The sequence below is a fragment of the Carassius gibelio genome, chromosome B18, assembly GCF_023724105.1.
Source record: "Carassius gibelio isolate Cgi1373 ecotype wild population from Czech Republic chromosome B18, carGib1.2-hapl.c, whole genome shotgun sequence".
In the NCBI taxonomy this organism is placed as follows: Eukaryota; Metazoa; Chordata; class Actinopteri; order Cypriniformes; family Cyprinidae; genus Carassius; species Carassius gibelio.
Window position 1 is genome coordinate 25,846,490 of NC_068413.1, and position 23,712 is coordinate 25,870,201.

At 35.3% G+C, this 23,712-nt stretch overlaps 1 protein-coding gene and 1 long non-coding RNA gene across 2 annotated transcripts in view; one reads left to right on the forward strand and one right to left on the reverse strand.

The window, feature by feature from the left end:
* Positions 1–23,712, forward strand: part of LOC127977424 (genetic suppressor element 1-like) — an 870,445-nt gene that overhangs the window by 265,951 nt on the left and 580,782 nt on the right. The gene's annotated exons all lie outside the window — the stretch shown is intronic.
* LOC127977439 (uncharacterized) lies at positions 8,790–22,460 on the reverse strand. The gene is made up of 3 exons (XR_008158214.1): positions 20,433–22,460; positions 20,233–20,333; positions 8,790–18,456 (listed from the first exon to the last, which is right to left on the reverse strand). It is a non-coding gene; the product is annotated as an uncharacterized LOC127977439 (long non-coding RNA).

Consider the following 23,712-nt stretch of genomic DNA (forward strand, 5'->3'; position numbering starts at 1 on the left):
ATTGGCATCAATTGTATTCGTGATGAAAAGGTGGTGGAACACCCTTGGAGCGAGTGAAAACCACGAAATTCTGACTTTTAAAAAATCCACTCCTCACTCCAGTCAGAATCACACCGCTCCACTCACATACTCAGCTCGAATGTATGCAGCGCTCAAAAAAAGCACAGTTCAAACCTGTGCATGAATAAAACACTTAAAAGCACATGGAAATGAGAGACTAACTCTACTGCTGAGTTAACACTGCTGTTAATGCATGTGGTGTTGTACAGTGTATGACGGAGTCACCATAACTGCAGCTGAAAGAATGTAGCACGATACTGCGATATTTATTCAAAAGTAGATCGTGGAGACATTTTTATCATCCACTATCAAAAATCGTTATATCGCACACCCCTAGTTCCAAGACTGACAGATTGTGATCTACTCTACTGAACAAGATTATTTAAATAGCAGCCTAACATAAGAATCCTTGATGACACTCTAGTATGAGCAGATTGTAGGACCTTCTGTCTATAAGCAAATTGTAAATGTTTATCAAAACATTTAAATGTTTGGAGTTAGTGCAATTGAAATAATAATGGTTGTCCTAAAATAAATTGTTACAACAGCCATATAAATATAGAGATTAAAATATCTGTGAAAACTACATTCCTTAATAACACATCCTGGGATTTTATCTGGTCCTGCTGCCTTGAGCAGTGGCTGGTATGTTAGAAGACCAAGTTTCTGTGAAGGTTATCATGCAACAGTCTCTGATCTTGCATTGTAATAAAATACTGGCAATCAGATCAAGCCCGAAGTGCAAAGGACCCTATTGTTTTCCTTAGGATTATCATTAGTTTTTTTTTTTAGACTATCCGGGCATTTTGGGAGCCTTAGTTAACATGCTCAAAAACTCTTGAAAATTGGCACACACATTGGAATCTGTGGCCATTAGGACTTGAATATTATTTTCTGGTGATTCTGAGGCAGATAAAACACTCAGAATTAAATGAAACTCAAAACACTGCCAAAGCTCATAAAAGGGCATTGAGGAGTCACTCTATAGTGCCACCTTTTGTAAAAACTTTGGGGGTTCGTTTTAGTTACAGACACCAAACTCAGTACATAAATTGTTTTTATCCAGACGGACAACATTCTCATTCACAGTCGGCTATTTTGATTTGAATATGGATTTTTGGTTAAAATGTAAAAAAGGAAAAAATAACAGTTTTTTTTTTTTTAAGTGCAGCTTCCAAACACTTCAAAACTTTTTACATTTAAAAGACAAATCATTCTAAAGAAATATACATAGTTTCACTACTTCATAATGCTCTATGGAAAACATAAAATAAAAAAATAAAAAACTATCAGACATCTTATCTCACTCTGAGGCTACTTTGCCTCTCTGTGTGAGAAAGGGTGAGTGAGTGTGTGTGTTGAGTGTGGGGGTGGGTGACAGAGAGAGAGAGAGAGAGATAAAAGCCCCTTTCACACTGCCATTCCAGCAAATACACAGGTAAGGTGTTCCGGCAATTGTAGATTTTGCACTTTCACACTGCCAGTGATTACCCGGGATATGTGCGTGCTTTCACACACAACCCGTAAAGATCCCGTAACGACACGTGGCATCAGGGTGTGATGTGTAAAGTACGAGTCGAAAACACTAGGCATGTTATACTTTCACTGAAGCAAACAAACGATCTCGGCGTCAGCGCGGAAAGTGAGGAACTAACTGATCTCTGCTTCATTTCAGTTTGCACATATTTTTTTGTCGCGAACGTTGATCTTCCTTCAAAACAGCCGGTAAAAGAGTCGCACGATAACGCGCGTCATCACTTCGACACAGCATTAGATCTGGCTTTGCATTAGCGGGTCGAACCTAGCAATGTTACTAGGTCCCCGACCCGGGTTCAATGCCGGAATCAATCCCGGGACGTGGTTGCTTTCACACAGAAGGCGACCCGGCAATGTTGTGGCAATATGCCGGGTCCGACGTGCAGTGTGAAAGGGGCTACAGAGAGACAGAGAATAGGGACAGAAAATAAATAAAAATCATAAAAATAATCATAATCTAATGTAACAGTAAAACAGTTAAGCTCACAGATGAAGACTAAGCTGCAATGCAGGCAAAAATATTTCACAGATGCTTATAAAAAAATTCACCATGTGTATTCTGATAATATTTTTCCAAGCACATTTTACCAATTCCAAGTCATATCAATCTTAATAACTACTATTCATTTGGAATTTAATAATTTAAGAGTGATATATATTTGTCCATGAAGGCTGGGAGATAAAAACTCCTTATATTCAGGTGTGCAGAATTATTAGGCATGTTTTCTTTTACTGATAAAATGTGCCAAAAAAAAAAAAGGTTTAACTCGGACTGCAAAGTCAAAAATTATTAATCCCTTAGTGGTCAAATATCAGTGACAACCCCACATTTTTTTTTGTTTCACTTCAACAGCTGTTAAAACAGATCTGGACAAATTGTGCATTAGTAGAAAGACTCTACCTTCAATATTTGACCATTGTTTTGATAAAAGATTGTTGCAGTAACAGTAATTTAGTAATTAATGTTAGGAGTAAGTTTTAGGAGAAAATTTTTATTCCATCTCCTGTTCTGAAAAGTCTGTCTTGCAGAATTGACCCCAAAAAAATATCTCCACATTAATTCTTACCGTTCTTTTCAGACTATAAGTCGCACCTAAGTATAAGTCGCATCAGTCCAAATATATGTCATGACGAGGAAAACAACATATATAAGTCGCACAGGACTATAAGTCGCATTTATTTAGAAACAAGAACCAAGAGCCCTGAGCAGCATAGAGCGCCCTCTCGCGGCTGTAGACGGTAATGTTTTCTCTTGGTTCATTTCTCTCGGTTCATGTCAAATTAAATTTGATAAATAAGTTGCACCTGACTATAAGTCGCAGGACCAGCCAAACTATGAAAAAAGTGGGACTTATAGTCCGGAGAATGCGGTAATTATTTTGCAGTTAACGTGTCTATTCTTCTCCACCTGTATTTTTTCTGACCTTGCTTTCCCAGTGATATTTTTTTCCAATGGTCATGCCTTATCTTTGCAATTTCTGTGTTGCATTAGTTTTTAATATTTTTCATGGAGATTTAATACTTTTTGTCTTTTCAGTGTGAGTTAAACCTCTCTTTTTTGACTCATTTCATCTGTAAAAAATGCTTTATAATTCTGCACACCTGAATACAACTAGTTTTTCTTTTCCACTCTTTATGGACAATTATTTATCACTCATGAATGATTAACTTCTAAATGAATAGTGAAAAGTGCTTGGAAAAAATTGTCATCAGAATACCAACGTGCCTAATAATTATGCTTGCGGTGTAAATCATTAAAGGTTTTGGTAACACTTTATAATAAGGTCTCATTTGTTAACATTGGAAAATGCATTAACTAACAATGAACAATATATTTTCATAGAATTTATTAGTGTTTGTTGATGTTAGTTCACAGTGCATTAATGTTAACAGATAAAACTTTTTAATGTTTAAGTTTTGAATATTAACTGACATTAATACATGCTATATAATTATTCATGTTAATTAATATAATGTTAATAACTGAAACCTCATTGTAAAGTGTTCCTTAAGTTTTATTTAAAAACTCAGTTTATCCAAAATCATGCAGTTCTATTTTGTACACAAACAGCTCTTAAAGGGGGGGTGAAATGCTCATCTCCTGTTAATCTTGAGTACCTATAGAGTAGTACTGCATCCATATCTCCAAAAAGTGTTTAGTTTTATTATATTTATAAGAGAAAAATAGTCTGTGCCGATTTTTTTCGGAAAAACACGAGCGTCTGGAGGCGTGACATGTGGGCGGAGCTAAAGAATCATGAGCGCAAGTAAGCTTTTGCGTTGAGAGCGCTAGAAACTGTGACATTACCGTGAGTAAAAAAAACATCATCCAAAAACAAACCATGGCTAACAGTCAGATTCAGCCGTTTATTTATGATCCAGAATCAGATCCCGATGCTGAAACTGAACGAGAGCAACAGCAGCAATGACTACAGCAGGACGTCTCTATGTGGTATGTATTGAAACTGTATATATTTGCTTAGCGGTTTTGGAAAATGACTAAGTTCAAGGTGTACAAGGTTTACTTGATGTGCTTATGCGCCGATAGCTAAGTTAACAACACAGAGATATTTGAAGCAGTTTTACTCACCGCCAGTGGTTCCAACACACGATTGTGACCTTTTTTCGTTGGGATTGCATCATCCTTAAGAAATAAACGATATGCAAATCCGGCGTCAAACTGGGCCTTGTTTGTAAAACAAGCATCTTCGAAATGCAGGGAACAAACAAAAACACTTGCACAACTCCGTCGATGCTCTGTAAAAATAAACTCCATCCACTGGTCCCTTAATGTTTTTTTTTTTTTTTTTTTGGTAATCTGTGCAGGGTTGTCTTGCCCTCGCAACCAAAAACACACTTCTTTTGTGACATTTCACGAAGCTCTCGCTCTGATCAGTGAATGTCTCTGCTCTGCTCTGCTCTACGGGAGCGCGCGCTCTTCCGGCAGAAGTGCCCTTATGACCCATATAAGGAAATTCCGCTCCATCTAACGTCACACAGACCCATACTCGAAAAAAACTTTCCGAAACTTGTGACAAACCGGAAGTATTTTTGGAACAAAAATACTCCTTCAAACGTACAACTTAATTTTTGAAACTTTGTCCATGTTTAGCATGGGAATCAAACTCTTTAACAGTATAAAAAACTCAGTATGCATGAAATAGCACCCCCCCCCCCCCATTAAAGAGTTGATTTTTGTTCATGGTATTCAGCTCATATGTTTGATATCATTATTTAATCACACTGGAATAAAAATTGGGAATAGAAAACAACTCATATACAATTCATATTAAAACGTTTCATTGAAGTCAAGTAAACCCTATGCAGCAATTAAATTAATCATTTGGTGGTTAGGGTTTTTAGAAGACAATTTAAGCATTCCCTATACCGGATCTGAAAATAAAACATGCACCCCCTCATTAAGATCCTTAGCTCAAACAGTTGTAATAGATAAAGGTTTGTATGAATGCCCAAGAAGAAAGAGATAGATAACTGAAGCAGTATTAGTACTGTTTTTAATATAAAATATAGACTAGATGTAAAATGTACAATCAGATTTTATGTAGTATATTAACAAGAATTTAATACAATTATAGTGCATTATAATGGCACTTCTCATCCAATGTGCCAGTGTGAGAAGACCACCCAACCAGGGGCCCCCCTTTCTTTAAGTCCGTTTAGTGATCCATTCATGACCTGCCATTATCCAAAATGATGCGATGTGAACAGTACAGAGTGCACTGTAAAAAAATAACTGTTGAGAATACTTTCAAAAGTAAGGCAACTTGATGGAGTAAAACTTTTTTCAACAATAGATTTTTAGTTCTGCTCAATTAAGATACTTTGTTGAGTCAATGTAAACTTGTTTTTCATGCAATGCTGATTTTCTTATTTTACAAATGGAAAAAGTATTGTCACAGCAACTGAAACAATTATTACTGTTGTTCCTTGGGAAAAAAAATTGAATGTTTAAAAAGTCACCACTAGTGATGTGTCGTTTTTGAACAATTCGTTCATTTTGAACAAATCTTTAATGTGACTCCGGAAAAACGAGTCGTCTCGGGGAGTGATTAGTTCAATCGCACATGCGAAATATTATATAAGTTCTGTTCTGCTAGTAGTAGTTCACCTCTGTCAGTCAATGCAGTCTTGAGCCGGAAAGAAAATTGATTAGTTCATCGTTCGGGTCTATTGGGTTTTTGGCTCGTTTCTAAATCACGTGACAGCCCAATACGCTAAACCAATGCAGTCTTGAGCCCGAAAGAGAATTGATTAGCTCATCGTTCGGGTCTATCAGGTTTTTGACTCGTTCCTTAATCACATGACAAACCCATACGCTAAAGCAATGCCTTACTTACAAATGGGTGCATTGTACTTATTATTATTTCTTATTATAATTATGAATTACTCTTACAGTTACGTGATGCATTTCTGGTTTCAAATTGTTGCTTTTAATTTCTGTCATGATGGTACTTTTCCATAACATTGAATGTGGTAATAAAGAGTTGGTTATGCTTTAAATTTTGTCCATATGATGGCAAAATCACTTTGATTTGTTTTATTTATTTATTTATTCTTTACAGTGGATTCTAATCTTCAAAAATTACCTTGTTGTATGATTTATGTCTTTTGAGTTCACCCTTCAGATTAGACTATAGAAGTGTAGTGTTACTTGTTTAGGATTCAAAATGTTATTTGCTTTTAATTTATGTCATTATGTCCTTTTTGAGCAATCATCTTATACAAATAATAGACCAATATGTCAAGTCTGCCTAGGAAAAGCAATTATTATACCAGCAAACTCAAAATTGGATTAAAAATTAACAAACTAGGCTATAAATACTTTGTATTGTAGGCTTGGAATATTATATTATTATATAGCCTAGTGTTTATTTGCTGATAGACAGTCAAAAAGACAAATTAATCAATATTTTATTTATAACATTTTATTTATTTCTATAATAATAACACACCACAGATCCTCAAGAAACACTAACAAAAACACAGTGATAGAAATGGTAAAAATAGCGCATGGGTCTGTCACGGGATTAAGTAATGAGTCAAACTCGACCCGAAGACCCGAAAGATGAACTAATCAATTCTCTTTCCGGCTCAGACTGCATTGGTTTAGCGTATGGGTCTGTCACATGATTAAGGAATGACTTGAACCCAAATACTTGTCAGACAAGAGGTGAGGTAAGCTAATCACAGACTGAAGACCCAGGTAAAAAATGAATTAATCTTTTCTGTATCTTAAAGCATTTTAGTTTTGTATTGTTTGTAGTGTGATCAACGTTTGCGTAAGTACTAGATGTGTTGGGGAAGTAACACGTAACAGTTTAATAACATTTTGCTAAAATGAACAAAACGAACAAAATGACTCGAAAAAAGATTTGTTCATTTGGCTGAACGAGACTCAAAAGTCAGAGTCAGTAAAATTATCAGAACTTCCCATCACTAGTCACCACATTATCAAATTTATGTTTGTTTACAAATGACAAACGTGAAAGGATACGTTAATCTAATAAGCAGACAACATTGTCTTGAATTGAAAGACAACTAAAGAGACTAAGATACCAAGGAAATGGACATAAGTGGTTGAAAATACTCTAGGCTTCAAAACCAGACATACAAACCTCAATAATGGTGACAACCAAACAGATGTTAAAAAGATGAGCTCTTTGCATCACAGTATAACAAATAACTAATAACAATTATAAAACAATAACAAAAAAAGTCCATAAGTCTCCTGTCAGAAGTAAAAAAAATGGAGTTCATATGTAGTTTCCTAGTCACTGTTTTTTATTTCATGTGGTTTATTTGGCCGTTGAGCCAAACTATGACCAAACATGCTTTAACATCCACTAGTTATTGTACTAACTTACTACTGCTCTGCTGATTTGATGATGGTGTTGTGTTGTGTCTGTCAGCCTGTAAAGAGATCTGCCACAATGTGTGCCATCTTGTTTGTTTTGTTTTGTTTTGTTTTGTTTTGTTTTAGGTTTGTTCATGATAAGCACCATCCACAAATTCTTCAGAAACTCTGGTTTGATTTCCTACAGTATTCTGATTAATAGAATTAATAAGAATTAAGTACTACCCTTTGGAAGCAGTTTTTAAATCTGCACATGCAGTTTTGTGTGCGTATAAGGGGGTACTGAAGTGTTTCTGTACACTGTTTATCTTGACCAGGAATATGACACAGTGAGGATGTGTGTGTGCTAAATGGCTGTCATCATTATGTCCATCCATTAGGAATGTTGTGGTGTGTTTATGTTTCCTTTAGTGGAAATCATGAGGCTGAAAAGACAGAAGATGCAGCGGGAGGTCTGATGTTCTGATATTCCTCCTCTTTGATTTGCTTCGGGTTTCATGAGCACTCAGTGTCAGGTTATCCACATCTGACAGACTCTTGTTGTCCTGATGAAAGGGTCATTTTGTGAGTGACCACATTCAGACCACAGACACAGCAGGCTCAGAGACAGCTTCATCACGCAAATGCTCAAACACTTTCCTCCCAGCAGTCTTTGTTGCAAGCATCTGCTTCTCCTGGTGATTAATTGCAATTAGCAGTGAAGTTGAAAGCCCGTGGAAAAATGCAGCATGCAGCAGACACTTCCTGATAAATGAGGGACAGTGGCTGTCAAAGGGCCACTACAGCCTGTGTGCTTGTGTGTGTGTGTGCATTACTGTTTCTTGTTTTAAGGGATTATTTATCTTTTGGCATGACAGTATGAATCTCCACAGGAAGAAACATGACAAAATTAGAGAGAGAGAGAGAGAGAGAGAAAGAGATTTGATTTTTACAATCTGTTTATTAAGACAATTGTTCTTCAAACATTACAACACTTTATACTAGAGGTGGGCATAGATTATTTTTTTTAATCTAGATTAATCTCACTGTGATATTGAAATTAATCTAGATTAATCTAGATTAAAATGGCTCATTCGAATTCTGCCGAAGGCATTCAGAATATGTGTTACCCAAATAAAATTGACAAACAGTAAGTCTTTGAGAAGGGGTTTAACAAGCTAGGTGGTGCATTAGAAAAGGGGCTCATCTCCTGTTTCCAAAATGTATCACAAAGTGCTTGAAAAAACTGTAAACTAATTCCACATTGCACAAGGTGCAAACAACATTACTCCTGTTTCACACCAATGTTTAAGTTTTTTTTTCAAGTTTGTAGGTGTCAAGGTACAGAAACCAAATAATAGCACTGGATAGTCTTCAATGTAAAAATTAAATATACAATCAAACCTACATTTATTCAGACACCTTCATTTCTCACATTATTACAGTTTTGCTATATATATCAAAAATTATATCTGGAGTCTGAATAATTTTTGGTTTCACTGTTAAAACTACAAAGAAATTCAGTCAAGAGCTAAATTAGGCGCAGTCACTTTAAGAGACGATGAACGCATCCAATATAATACACATCCCATTTTTTCCCTCTACTGTTTACTTTCACTTAAAGCTGCGGTAGGGAACTTTTGACGCTCTAGCGGTTAATAAACAGAACTGCTTGCGTCTTGCGGAAGAACATCGTAGCCGAAACTACTTCTCTCTGTTTATGTCTATGAAGAATCACAAAGTTACTGGGTTACTCCGCCGCGGTACCCCCGAAGCAATCTAAAATAATCAGAATATAAACACTTATTATAGGTGCACCCTAGTGATTCAGGACAGGCTAAAAACACGGTTTGGAAAATGGATTCATGGTGTACTCGCTTATTATATAAATTTTTCTACATTTTGAACACAAACAAAGTTACGGACCGCTGCTCTGATTGGTTGTTTTTTAGCGGGAGCGCATGATTTTCAGCGCAGCAGTGGCCCGTCAACTGTCCTGAGCATCTTTTTAGGCTGTCCTCAGCGAGTCAGTTGTATAAAATATCAAGGTGAAAGTCATAATAGCTTGCTTAGTATAGACCCAGCTCCCAACCCAACTTTGATAATAGATTAACGGCGATATTTTTTTTATCGCCTGATAAGAGTCTCGCGTTAACGCAGCACGTTAACGGCGATAACGGCCCACCACTACTTTGTACATAATCAAAAATGAAATTAAAGAGAGAAAACACTTCTCTATTATGCCATTCCACACTCTCTCTACGAAGCAAAGTGAAGTAGCAGAGTCTGGTATTACCAGGCTATTACAACACCACTGAATTTCAAAAACATTAACTGTACTCATTAATCTATGAAAATTAAAATCAATAAGGATTCTTGCTTTTACCATATTTTTAAAAATAAAAACAACATCTTGACCTGACTTCTCCTCTATCATATTTCTCCTAGTATTATAGATAGCATATTTTGCTTGTCCCACAATAAAATTAATAACATGACATTTTGACTTCTGTTTTGGACTATAAAAAAACCAAGAATAAAATCCTGCTTCAAAAATAACTTTTAACAAGTCAAAAAGAGGGTTAAGTCGCTTACATTCCCTAAAACAATGAAACATGGTCTCTCGTTCCACACAAAAGGGACATTTGTCAATTAGTGGGGTTTAAAATAGATACAAAGGCATTCACAGCAATCGCTCAATGTAAAATTCGCCATTGTAAATCGCCAAGTTTTTCGTTAATGGTGGTTTGTAAATTGCTCTCCAAACAGGCTTAATTTCAGAATTAATCCCAAATTTTTCTCTCCATACTGTGTCCGTTTTAATACTTAGATTACATTGATGGATAACTTTCACAATACATTTATACAGCATTTTTCCCTCTACTGTACAGAAATCAATATGTTTATTAATTCCCAGGTTTAACAGAGGGCTAGTAAAACAAGACATCTATAGCAGGGGAAATTTCAATATCTGGAAAAAGATCTTTACTGTCAGGGATTAAAGTCCCTGCACCAAACTCTTCTAAAAGTATCTTTTCTTCTTCAGTTAGAATCTCAGTCAATTTATCAAGAAACTTCTTAGCAAAGCGTATTGATCTCACCACTAAAAGGGTTGCAATTTGATCAGGTATTTGTAAATCATATCCTGATTCGTTTATAATGTTTTTTAGTTTAAAAATCTTTTTTTTTTTTTTCAATAACAAATCTGTTAACCCAGGAAAATCTTCTCCAGAAACATCGAACCGAGCTCCAAGAATAAGTGGTTCTTCCAACTACCAATAGAGAGAAGTTGCTGGTTCCATCCACTGATTTTTAAAAAGACCCCATACTTTAAACAAGCTTTGATAAGAAGCAGAAATTCCAGTAAAATTTAACTTTTTATGATCCATTAAAAACAATGTTAAGTCTATTTCCATATTACCCACTCTTCTCAAGATGCTCAATGCCAATGGTCTCCATGCAAGCGAGTAAGGTCCCATTAAAAGTTTTTGTATGTACTGGAGACGGTAGGTGGCTCTTCTGCTTGTGAGATTTACTAATCCTTGACCTCGTTCCTCCTTGGGCAAAAACAGCATGCTTTGAGGAGTCCAATGATAATTGTCCCAAAATAAGTTCTGTTTGAATATTTGTAAGGAGTACATTTGGAGGATCTAGACAAGCAGATTTATGCCATAATGAAGATGCCACAAGATTATTAATAACAAGAATATGCCCTCTATATGACATCTGAGGGAGTAACCATTTCCATTTTTCCAGTCGGCCCTTTATTTTCTCAAATAACCCTTCCCAGTTTTTCTTTATGAAACTCTCATTTCCCAGATAGACCCCAAGGGACCCCAAGGGAATACAGCATACCAGACATGGCACATCCCTGCCTTAACTCCCCTCTGAACTCTGAATGGAGCACTCAAACCACCATTAATCTTAAGAACACTCTCAATGTTACAGTACATAGCCTTAATCATTGATATAAAAGAAGGGCTAAAACCAAAAGCCTCTAAAGTATTCCATAAAAACAGATGTTCAACTCGGGCAAAAGCTTTCTCTTGATCAAGAGAAATCAACCCAGAGTTAATTCCCAAGAGATTAGAAACATCCAAAACATCTCTAATTAAAGCAATGTTATCCAAAATAGACCTGTTAGGGATACAATAAACTTTACTAAGTCTTATGGCCAAAGCTTTAGACAGAAATTTATATTCTGAACACAAGAGTGAAACAGGGCGCCAATTACCATTCTCCATACTCATCATTGCAGTATGAAGCTCTTGCAATGACAAAGTCTGTTGTAGTTCATTGTTGGACTCTTCATCCACCTTTGGCAGTCCTTCCAAGAAATGATCAGCATCTGCACCCCATTCCACAAGTTCAGATTTATAAAGGTCAGAATAAAAATCAACAGCACAGCTACGTATATCAGCAGGCTCAGTGAATTCTTGTCCTGCAGCTGACTGTAAGGAATGAATAATTTTACTCTGACCTTTTTTCATTTCCAAATTAAAAAAGAATTTTGAAGGAGCTTCCATTTGAACCACAGATTGAAAACGTGAGCAAACTAAAGCTCCTTAACCCCCAACAGGTCTATCACCATGCTTTTTTCCTCTTCAATTCATAAATATACTTTTTACTTTTTGTAGAAGCTATTATATCATGTAGAGCAACAATCTCAGTTTCTAAATTCTTCATTGAATGGGCTATGTCTCGAGTAACATTATGAGTGTACTTTTGACAAAAATCTTTTATAAGAATTTTACCACAATCCCACCATTGTTGCAAAGAAACATAAAAATATTTTTGCTGTTTAAAAACTTCCCCCCAAAAACTAAAATCATCTATAAATTTTTTGTCACTTAACAATGAAGTATTAAAGATCCAGTATGCACTCTTAAACTTTACAAACTTAATTAAAACACTGCACAAAACTAAACTGTGATCAGAAAACCCCTCTGGAATAATTTTACAAAATTTGAAAAGATTACGTTGATGCTGAACACTATATATTCTGTCAAGTCGTGCCAAAGAGATAGAATGTTCAGTGTATATTGTCTGACATCTTGATTCATACTTCTCAATACGTCACATAATTCGTGAGTTTCAATTAGTTGTGTTAGTGATTTCTGAGAAGCAATATGTGGTTCTATATGATTCCTATCCAACTTATCATTAATGGTACAGTTAAAATCTCCACCAATGAATAACAACTCTTCTGGATTTAAATCTTTCAAAACAGTATCTACCTTTTTTTTTTAAATAACTCTTTCTAATCCTTTATTAGGTGCATCAAAATTAATAAGCAAAATAGTACTTTTCTCAAAAATTATTTTAATTTTTAAAAACCGACCCTCCAATTATTTCATCAACTACACAAGATAAAGGTAAAAAAAAAAAATGAAAATAAAACAGCAACCCCTCCACTAATAGAGGATTTATGACTTAAGACAATTTGTCCATCCCATTCTTTTCTCCAGTCAGTCTCATTTTTAAAATCACTATGTTTCCTGTAGAAACACAATATCAATTTGCTTTTGTCTCATAAACTCAAATAACATAATTCTTTTATGACTATCTCTGGCACCATTTAAATTTAAAGTTACGATTTTAAAATGTGCCATATTTATTTTACTATTTATTTATTTTTCAGCACCATGAAAACATGTCTTCTAAATGAGACTACATGTTTTACCAATGGTGACTGGCACCCAAGAGGAATTTCTTTGATAGGAGAGACCAGTTTTCCATAACGAGATAATTCCTGTATCATCTACTTCATGTACTTCATCTTTGATAAACGGAGGTACGTTGGACAGTATAATCTTTTTAGATGAGCTACTCAAAGGTAAAACCGGCATGAGTGAACCATTCAACACTACACCACTTTGTACAGCTTCATTTGCCTTCTCAACTGATTTAAAAAAAAAAATTAACTGCACTGTTCATCCGCGACGCGGAAACAATATTGTTGTGTCCCACAATCTCTCCCACCACTAAACAACACTGCCCCACGTTCATTTTAGACTCCACCTTCACTCCATGGCGGCGGGTTAAATTATCAAAACTCATTGTGTTTTGTCTCGTCATGCCTCCCAGCAGCGCTGGTTGCAGACGCAAAACACCCCTAACTACTAAACAGTAAAACAATTCAACACATAAAAGAAAAAAACACGCAAACAAAAAGATAAAAAAAATAGAAAAGTTTTTAGCAAGCAGCTACAAACACAATCGCCCTCACCTCACACCTTTCACCCCCAGCATGCACTTCGACAGAGAGAGAGAAAGAGACTTGAGTTTAACAATTCTTTATTCACCAAGATTAATAAATAACATTTTTTCCTAAAAAGTTATTTCTGAACAACAATTTATCACATATAAACATACTAACATTAACATACACACATATACATTTACACAAAAAAAAAAAAAAAAAATACAATTTCAGAAATAAACTCTCATCTTGATCAACTACACACAACACTTCAGCCTGTCCCCAAAACTCACTGAATACCACCAATTTATTTGTTAACTTAAAAAAGCAAACTCTGCTTTAATTCTTGCAGATGCAAAAGCCTTTAAAACAAGTTCGGGTTCAGTCGTTCCACTATCCTTAAGCTTATTTCTCCTTGTAATCCATATTGCCAACTTGGCTTCACCAATTAAAAAATGAATTAAAGAAATTCTTTTTTTATCTGAGGCAACATACTTTGGTCCAAATATAAACATATTTTCATCCATCTCATCTCCAAGTGTTCGAAGCCATCCCTTTAAAATCTGAAACACACCATTTAGCCTAGTACAATCTAAAAAACAGATGCTTTAGAGATTCTTCATGAGCACAAAAAGAACATTCTCTCCCCACAGTGGGGTCAACATGTGCCAAATATTTATTAGTTGCAATTGCCCAATGTATAATCCTCCATTGAAGATCTGCAGTGCGTTTTTCGATGGGTGACTTATATAGAGTTCTCCAACATCTAGGAGATGCATCTTGCCCAAACACATCCAACCATATTTCTGAATACAATAAGTTTGATACTCATTTACTATATCTTCTAAATACAATTTCAATCTATTTTAAAGACATTTCGCTAAGACTTTATAGTCAGTACATAAAATTGACACTGGTCTCCAGTTCTTTAAAAGACCAAGATCCCCTTTCTTTGGTAACAAAGACAAAACAGCTCTTCTACAGCTTGTTGGCAATTCTTTTTTTCTGTAAGCTGATTTAAAAACCTCAAGCAAATCATCTTTTAATAAGTCCCAAAACTGTTTATAAAAATCAGCTGGAAGTCCATCAATTCCCGGTACACGTCCAGTGGATAGATGTTTAACAGCCTTTGTTAATTCATCCATATCCATTTCAAAGTCCAGTTGACTCCTCTGTTTATCAGACAACTTTGGTAAGTCTTTGAAGTTCATCCATACAGCCAATATCACATGGCCATTCTGAAAACAGTTCTGTATAATAATCAATAGCCATAGTTAATTGTTACTGATCCAATCTGATTTCTTTAAATGTAACATTGCTTTCCGTGCTCCTTCCCTCTTTTCAAAACTAAAAAAGAAAGAACTTGGTGCATCCATCTCTCTCAAGGAAAGGAAACGAGCTCTTATTAATGCTCCTTTAGCTCGTTCATGAAAAAGTGAGGCCAGTGCTTTCTTTTTTTCATTCAGTTTTTCAGTTGATTCACCATTTCGGTTAATTAGACTTCTTTCAATTGATTTGATTTCATTTTCCAACTCCATAACAGTTTTTTTTAAAACAATGATTTGCATTTGCTGTATAATTTTGGCAAAAAAATCCTGATTTGTGCCTTTCCAACATCCAACCAATGCACAACATCATTAAAATCAGTCTTTCGCTCTCTCCATTTTGCCCAAAATAAATAAAGATTTTCACAAGAAGAAGCATCTTGCAGCAATTTTACATTAAAATGCCAATAATAACTGTGACATCTTGTCTTTTGTAAATTAAAAACAATCATACATAAATGATGATCTGAAAAACCAGTGGGGTAAATACAGGCCTTTAAAATTCTATTACACCAGTCTTTATTAATATAAAAACGATCTAATCTAGCAAAGCTGATGTAGTCACTTGAAGATTTACACCAAGTATATTGTTTTTCTACCGGATGTTGTGATCTCCAAACATCACACAAATCAAAACTGCTTACTACATCATTTAAACAAGTAGCAGAAAGAGGACACAGTTCTTCTCCATTCATGTCTAAAGCACAATCTAATGTGCAATTCCAGTCACCACCCAAAACAAGACAAGCATTTTTATCATATTTCCCCAACATACTTTGACAATTTAAAAAAACTTTTATCCTTTCTGCACCACTATTAGGTGCATATACATTAACAAACACAAATGGAAAACCCAACAGATTAACCTGAACAGCCAAAAATTCGACCTTTTTCTATTTCTTCACTAGATACTAAGGTCATAGTAATTTTCTTTGAGAATAAGATGGCAACACCCCCTTTTGTATTAGAGCCATGACTTAAAAAAATATGCCCTCACCACTTTTTCTATTTTAATTCATTAGCTGAGTCACTATGTGTCTCTTGTAAGAAAATTATATCCATATCTTTATTTTCAATATATTCTCTCAACACTGCTCTTCTTTTACCATCCCTTCCTCCATTAATGTTAATTGTTCCCATCTTAATACTCCCCATCAATAAAAAGGAAAGATCAAGAAAGAAAAAAAGAAGGGTTAGCAAAGAAAAAGACAAGAGTAAACACCCCCAATGACTTCATAATTAAGGAGTTATTGAACCTTTTTCAAGGGCCATTTTTCTTCTCAATTTCGCTAAAAAAAATTTAAATCTAAATCTTTTTCTTCTACTTAATTCATCGTAACTTGCTGTCTGTTGAATTTTCACAGCTGATTGCAAAAAGTTTTTTGCATCAGGGAAAAATTCACTAATCTCAATAACTTTTCCAAATGTCGCATCTAAGAAATCATAAACCTCATTGACTGTATATAGCTGATCTTCACCAATTTGAGAAAGAATATCTGATGCTTCTGAAAAATGATCATCATCATCTTCATTGTAATCTTGCTCATCCGTAGCATCAGTTAACTGGGACAAAACATTCTGTCCAGTATCTTGTGCATCGTCTGCCACAACCTTTGGTAACTTAGCACGAAGTCCCTCTTCATCTCCATTATCACCAGCTCCTACACACACATTTTCTCCCTTTCAGTACCACTACCCCAACTACACTTCCAGGTGAATTTCTCTTCTTCTGCTTACTCATCCCTTCACCTGCACTTTCATCTTTGTTTTCCCCATCAATTATTTTTTTGTTTGGTTCTTCACTAATCTCTACATTATCTCCAGTCTGTACACTAGGAATGACTTCCATCTCATTTACATTGTTTTCCACACTGTAAAAAAATAATTTGTTGAGTCAACTAAAAATATTATGTTACCCCGCTGCCTAAAATTTTTTTGTTATCTTGACAAAAAAATTCTTGTTGAAACAACTTCAAATTAGAGTGGAATTAGTCCAGGTAACAAATTTCTTTAAGTTGACTTGACTATTATTTTCTAGTCCAGTCAACTAAATCATGTTGTGTCAACAGGGAATTTTTTTTTTTTTTTACTTCGATCAATAATCATAAACAAATGTTACCCCACTGCCTTAAATGTTTAAATAAAGATGACAAAACACTTTTTTAATGTAATTTATTTAATGATAAAGACAACACTTTCATTCACATTTAAATTGAACAAGCAATTTGCTGTCAACACATCATCTGATAATTGATAAACAAAACAAAAAATGCAAAATACAAACACACGTCTAAAGATCTGAACCGACACTTGAAAGTGTGATGTATAATAAATAACATTGGCATGGGATTGAGAAACAAATAGTTGCATTTCAATTCATCAGATCAAAACCACAGGGATTGTTTTTAATTTCATAACTCAATATGAAAATCAGAAGGTTGAACTCTGCATATTAACCCTGCACATGCACATGCATAAGTTCACATGGACTCCCCCCACCATAATGCAATTCATGGTCAAAATGAGAAACCAAGATATATGTATATAATATCACAATTAGTTACAAAAAATGAGTGTACTGTACTTCTGTATATTAAGATATAAATGGAATGAATGCACATGGAAGCACAAAGATCTAAACCGTCAGATTCTAAATTTCATAGCACAACATGACCAGACAGAGGTGTTAACATCAGAAGGATCTTGAAAGTTTCCAAACTCTCCACCATCATAATGCTACATACTGAAAATGTGTACATACTGTTTAAGAAAATGAGAGGTGAAACAACATTTGTTTACATGAGAACATGCATATTCCAAGTCATGACATGATAAACTTTAATGTACATTCTAAAATGTAGTGAAAGGCACAAAATAACCTAAATTTCCTTATAAAAAAAAAAAAAAAAAAAAAAAAAAACACTACTTTTTAAGAAAGAGAGCTGTGGAGCTGATGGACACATCATGAACATTGAAAAGTGAAAGTGACATGACATACATTTGTGCTCTTCATTTAACCCATCCAAAGTGCACACACACAGCAGTGAACACACACCGTGAACACACACCCAGAGCAGTGGGCAGCCATTTATGCTGCAGCGCCAGGGGAAAAGTTGTGCCTTGCTCAAGGACACCTTATTTGTGGTGTTGAGGGTGGAGAGAGCGCTGGACATTCACTCCCCCACACCTACAGTTCCTGCCGCTGTAGCGAACACATGGTGGGAGCAGCTGATCTTCACAAGTTTTTGCAGAGCCTCAAAGGTGTATTTAATGTGTTGGAGGTAGTGGATGTTCACTGCATACAGACCCATTAGGAGTCCAAATGCCTTGGGGACATGGGAGATGTCACCGATGACAGGATGTCCAAATGAGACCAATGTTGGTTATTCCTTGGGAAGCACATCACATTGCTGTTCCTCAGTTACAATCAGAATGCCCTCTTCAATTTCTTTCTCAACATCCTTAATGTCACTGGATGGCTGGGAAAAGAAAAAAAATATTACATTACTTAATACATTTATAACAAATGAACACACATATGTACATACACTATTAAAGTTGTGTGTTTTGTTAAAAGCACAGCTACCAATAAATGCAAATTGTAATTCACCTTCAAGTGGAAGATATTTTGAAAAATTTAACCAAAAATTAAAGTCAAAAGTAAATGGTGCACCTCAACGGTTTCGTTTAGAAACATTAAAAATAACTTCCTGTATTAAACTTTTAAAAGCCTGTACAAATTTCTTTGTTCTGCTGAACACAAAGAGTTTAAAAGACCATGGGAAGATAAGTGTAAAATACACCCCCAGAACCAACTATGCTAAAAATGGGGGGAAATTATTTTCTTCATTGGTATTCTACAAGATTTCTGAATGACATAAAATGTGACAAACCAATACAACATATTCAGGTTTTTTTTCTTAATCCAATTCTAAGTGTCTAATCTGTCACACCATGTATACAATGATCAGAAAATATACTGGTGTAAATAGGTATTCCTTTCAAATAATAGTCTGTTGCACTGCATGTTCAGAGTAAAGCATGACTCCTAAAGGGTTGGTTAACCCATGTATGTTTTACTCACCCTCATGGCATCGTAGGTGTGTATGACTTTCTTCTTTAAGACAAATCCAGTTGGATTATATAAAAATATATTTATGGCAATAGGTGGGTGTTTTTTTCAACAGTCCAAAAGTAGTCAAATAATGTGCATCAATTCATAATAAAAAGTACCTCACATGGCTCTGAGAGGTGAATCCATGTGTTTTTGTAAGAAAAATATACATATTTAAAATGTTATTCAAAACATATTTAAACACTTTTTCTCTCTGAGAGCCATTCCGGGTGGATGAAAATAGGATATAAGGGTCATGCATGCACCGATGATTAGTGACGAACACGGAAGAACGGAGGAGAGACAACAATACGCCAATCACGAATTAGAATCACAATATTAGGCTTGCACGTATGATAGTCAGTGGAAGAGAAAAAAAGTGTTTACAACTTTTTAAATATGGATATTTTTCTTACAAAAAGCGCATTGATTTGCTACAGGAAGCTTTTATTCACCCCCCAGAGCCATGTGAGACACGTTTTATTGATGGATGGGTGCATTTTATTTGACTATTTTTGGACTGCTGAGAAAAAAAAAAAAACACACCTGTCTACTGCCATGATATAACTTGGAAGAGCCAGGACAATTTTTAATTCAACTCTGATCAGATTTGTCTGAAAGAAGAAAATCATATACACATATGGTGCCTTGAGAATGAGTAAAACATGGCCTAATTTTAATTTTTTTTGGTGAAATAATCCTTTAAGCAAAGTTGGTAATGGCCAATATGCTAGCACTGAACATTTTTTCAGGATTCAAAACAGTATTCAGCAAAATAATAAAGAATGGCTATGTCCATAAACAGGGTTTCTTGTGGTTTTATGAAGATAAATTCAACACTTTATAAAGACATTTTAAATACCAATTATAGAAAATTCAAGGAATAAAACTGAAGGTAAAATAAGGTCAAATTATGTTCTCTAAATTTTGAAGCTGTTTTCCGATGCAAATATCTACATTTTCGTAAAGGGTTCACCCAAAAAAGAAAAAGAAAGAAAATTGTCATTTACTAAACCTCAAATTGTTTTAATCCTGAATTAGTTTATTTCTGTTAGTCCCAGTCCCAGATAGTTTAACACAGTACACAACACCACAACGTGTTACAACCCCAGATCACCCAGATTTCTTCATCTTCTATTACCTGGATCACATCACTGCAGACTGATGGTGCTCAGATTGGTCATCCACAAGCGTGATCCCAACAGTCATGTCCTTGATGAATTCCTGCGCAGAGCCTGTGTGCTTTAATAAAAACAAAGGGATGCATTAAACAGGGCCTTACAATCGTAAAGCATATAGTCTCCAATAAATGTGCATTTGTAAATAAATAAATTTACTTACAACTTTGTCTAAGCTCTACAATGTAAATGCCATTTCCATTATGTCTGCATAGCATTTTGATGGATAACTGCAAAAGGACTCGCTGCGGTCCATCCACAGGATTATTGAATTCTGCGCTGAATCTTCAGTCATTCCAAAATATCATAAATATGAAAAATACAAAAACATGTTAAAACACTAAAATAATAAACATACATATATAAATAAATCTTTACAGAGAAAGTCAAATGTATTGACAAGTTTGTTTTAAATGCCAAAGACAAACTATACCATCCAGACGATGTTTTTAAATGACACAACACAGAATTATAACACAATACAAGGAAATTTAACACATTAATGTCGATCATTATTTTATCTCTATTTATACAAGATATATGCTATTATTACTTTTATTCTAAAATATATAGATTTGAACGTATGCAATTTACTTATGACCGTATATTCACCATAGACTGTATAAAAACAGATATTCACGCAGCATTACACTGGGTTCTAGGTTCTATTGAGGCACTTGAATGACTAACGTTACTTCAGAAAACTGAAAGAAGAGTTTGTAACGCTACCTTCAGAACTTCATCTGAACCGTAGACTGTAAAAAAATCATCAGAACTAAGCTTATGTCTGCGATATCAAATGTAACGTTAAGTTACGCGCTCCAGAAGAACTCTGAGGGAGGTGCTCATCTATGGTGCTCATTCGTTTCCCTTATAACATGCAGAAAAGACATAGTTCGAGTAGTAATCTTCTTTTTTTCCCCTAATTTTTCATCGATGTATATTCTGACGGATGTCTTACGCTGTCAGGTTTAGAGCAGTTCCTTTTTTTTTTAATTCCCGCCATTCTTAATCCATAAAGTGATTGGTTGAGCTCTCGCGCTCTGTTTGAACGGTCTCTAACGCAGCCCTGGGCTCAAATAATACATACAAACTGTATTTTTATCGTTCTCCACATAAGTTCAGCTCCGCTGTCCCGCATGGGAGGATATCTGTTTCAATAAGGAAAATACTGTGGAACCGCCTGTATTTTGAGGCTTCAGAGCGCCGCGAAATGAACATTTACATACAGTAACTTACATACAGAATATAAGTTACGACTCTTTAAACCATACTTACTCTTCTGAGACAACAAATGTAATTTTACACATTAAGCCAATAAATACGAATATTTTACTTACCAAAGTTGTATTCTAGTAAAATGTCCAAACTTTGAGGAGGAACTCACTAGTATGGCTGACGACCTTCTTCTGTCTTCAACAGCCTTCACGATAATGACGAGATTTCGCGATAAGTGATGTTGTGAACGTGATATTGCTATTGAATTGAGTCAAAACATTTTTTTCAAGTTATGAGGACAAATAACCTAGTTCAGTCAACTTTCAAACTAGTTGAGACACTGGAAACTTAAAATGTTTAGTTGAATGAACAAATTCAGTAACTGCAAGTTGTGTCAACATAAAAAAAATTCATTGAAACAACTAAACTGCTAAATATTTTTTTACAGTGCATGTGCGTGTTATTATGTGGGCAAGCGATCTGCTTATGCCCAACGTCACTGCAAATGTAACACTTCAAGTTCACCGTGCTCGCGTAAATCATATATGATTTACCCTCATGTTGAATTCGGAAGGAAATATCAAGCGACGGTTGATCAAGAAACATAAACACATGACGCCTAAAAGACAACACGTGTTTCAATGCTTCATTCCAACACCTCAGCGGAATAATTTTCATTCCGCTGGCCATTTTTCCAAACCTCAACAATTCTTTCTCAATGTCACTATTAGAGATTGTAACTTGCGAGACAAGCAGTGAAACAACAGAAAATGCTCCATTTATCCAAATGCCAATTTCAATTAATTTACTCACCATACTTTCGTCTTTAAGGAAAATCACCACCGCTTTGTTCATCCTCGACGCTGAAATAATATTTTCGTATCCAATTTGCTCACCGACCGCGACAAGCACGTCTTCCACATCTGAATCAGCGTCAGGTACACACCTGACTCCATGACGGAGCGAGAGGGAGGCGGCACCTGGCACCTGGGGGGGGGGGGGGGGGGGGGCGGCGCTGATTAAATTTGGAAAGTAAAATTGCTAATTTACCTTTATTAATCAGAGCAGAGCAGTGTGTGTTTTCCTAATACTCCGGCAGGGGGCCATGGGGCACATTTCAAAGTTGTTCATTGTACTGATATTAAACGAAGGGGTCTCTTTTGTGTACATTTTAGCTAATGGTAAAACAACAGAGCACAAGCCTGTGAATTTGAACTAATTTCTTAAATGAGCTTATTGCTGATTAAAACCAAGTAAAAAAAATAAATAAAATAAAAATAAAAAAAGATTTAAAAAAAAAAGGTCAAATCGAGAAGATGAAAAATATTTTCTGTCTAACAAATATATGCAGACCTTGGTGCTAAATGTACTGTACACTATATGTTCTCTTAATACATTATGACTCAACTCACTTTCTAAAATTGTGAACTATCCTTGTTTAAAAAGACCGTGCTTCTGGAAAGATGTGGCCTTATTGTGTAATGTGTCTCTGTCAGTGGTGGACGAAGTACACAAATCAAGTATTTGAGTAAAAGTACGGATACGTATAGTAAAATATTACTCCAGTAAAAGTAAAAAGTACTCCTTTTTCAATTTTACTCAAGTGAAAGTACAAAAGTACTAATGTTTTTATGTACTTAAGTAAAAAAGTACTGAAAGATAGATGTTTGCAATTTTATATACACTCTAAAAAACGCTGGGTTGTTTTTTCAACCCAACTGCTGGGTTGAGGCCGTTGGATAGGACTTTGGGATGTTTTAACCCAAGTTTGGGTTGAAAATAACTCTCTTTTTTAACCCAGCGGACTGGGTTGAGGACGCGGACGTGAAGGAGAGCACGCACGTCACGTCAAAATCGTACGTCTCCAGTGCGAGCAGCCGCCATTTTCTCAGCGTGATAGAAGCGAGAAGCGAGTGAAAGACTATGGTAAGTAAATATTCAAAATGTAAAGTTATCTTTTATTGTTTACCCGGTTGTATGAAAGGCGGAAGGTTTTATGAAAGGCGGAAACAAAGGAGTTTAACGTTATATATATTTAAAAAAAAAAACGGACGCGGTTTTCGCCTCAGACACGGAGGTCTTAACTGCCTCATATAACGTTACTGAACGGAGGATGTACTTTTAATATAACGTCTGTGAATGTATTTTGTCATATTTACATAAGATTTTACATTATCTGTACTTTTTGAGGCGTTAACAGACGGTTATGGTCACGGTTACGCTCA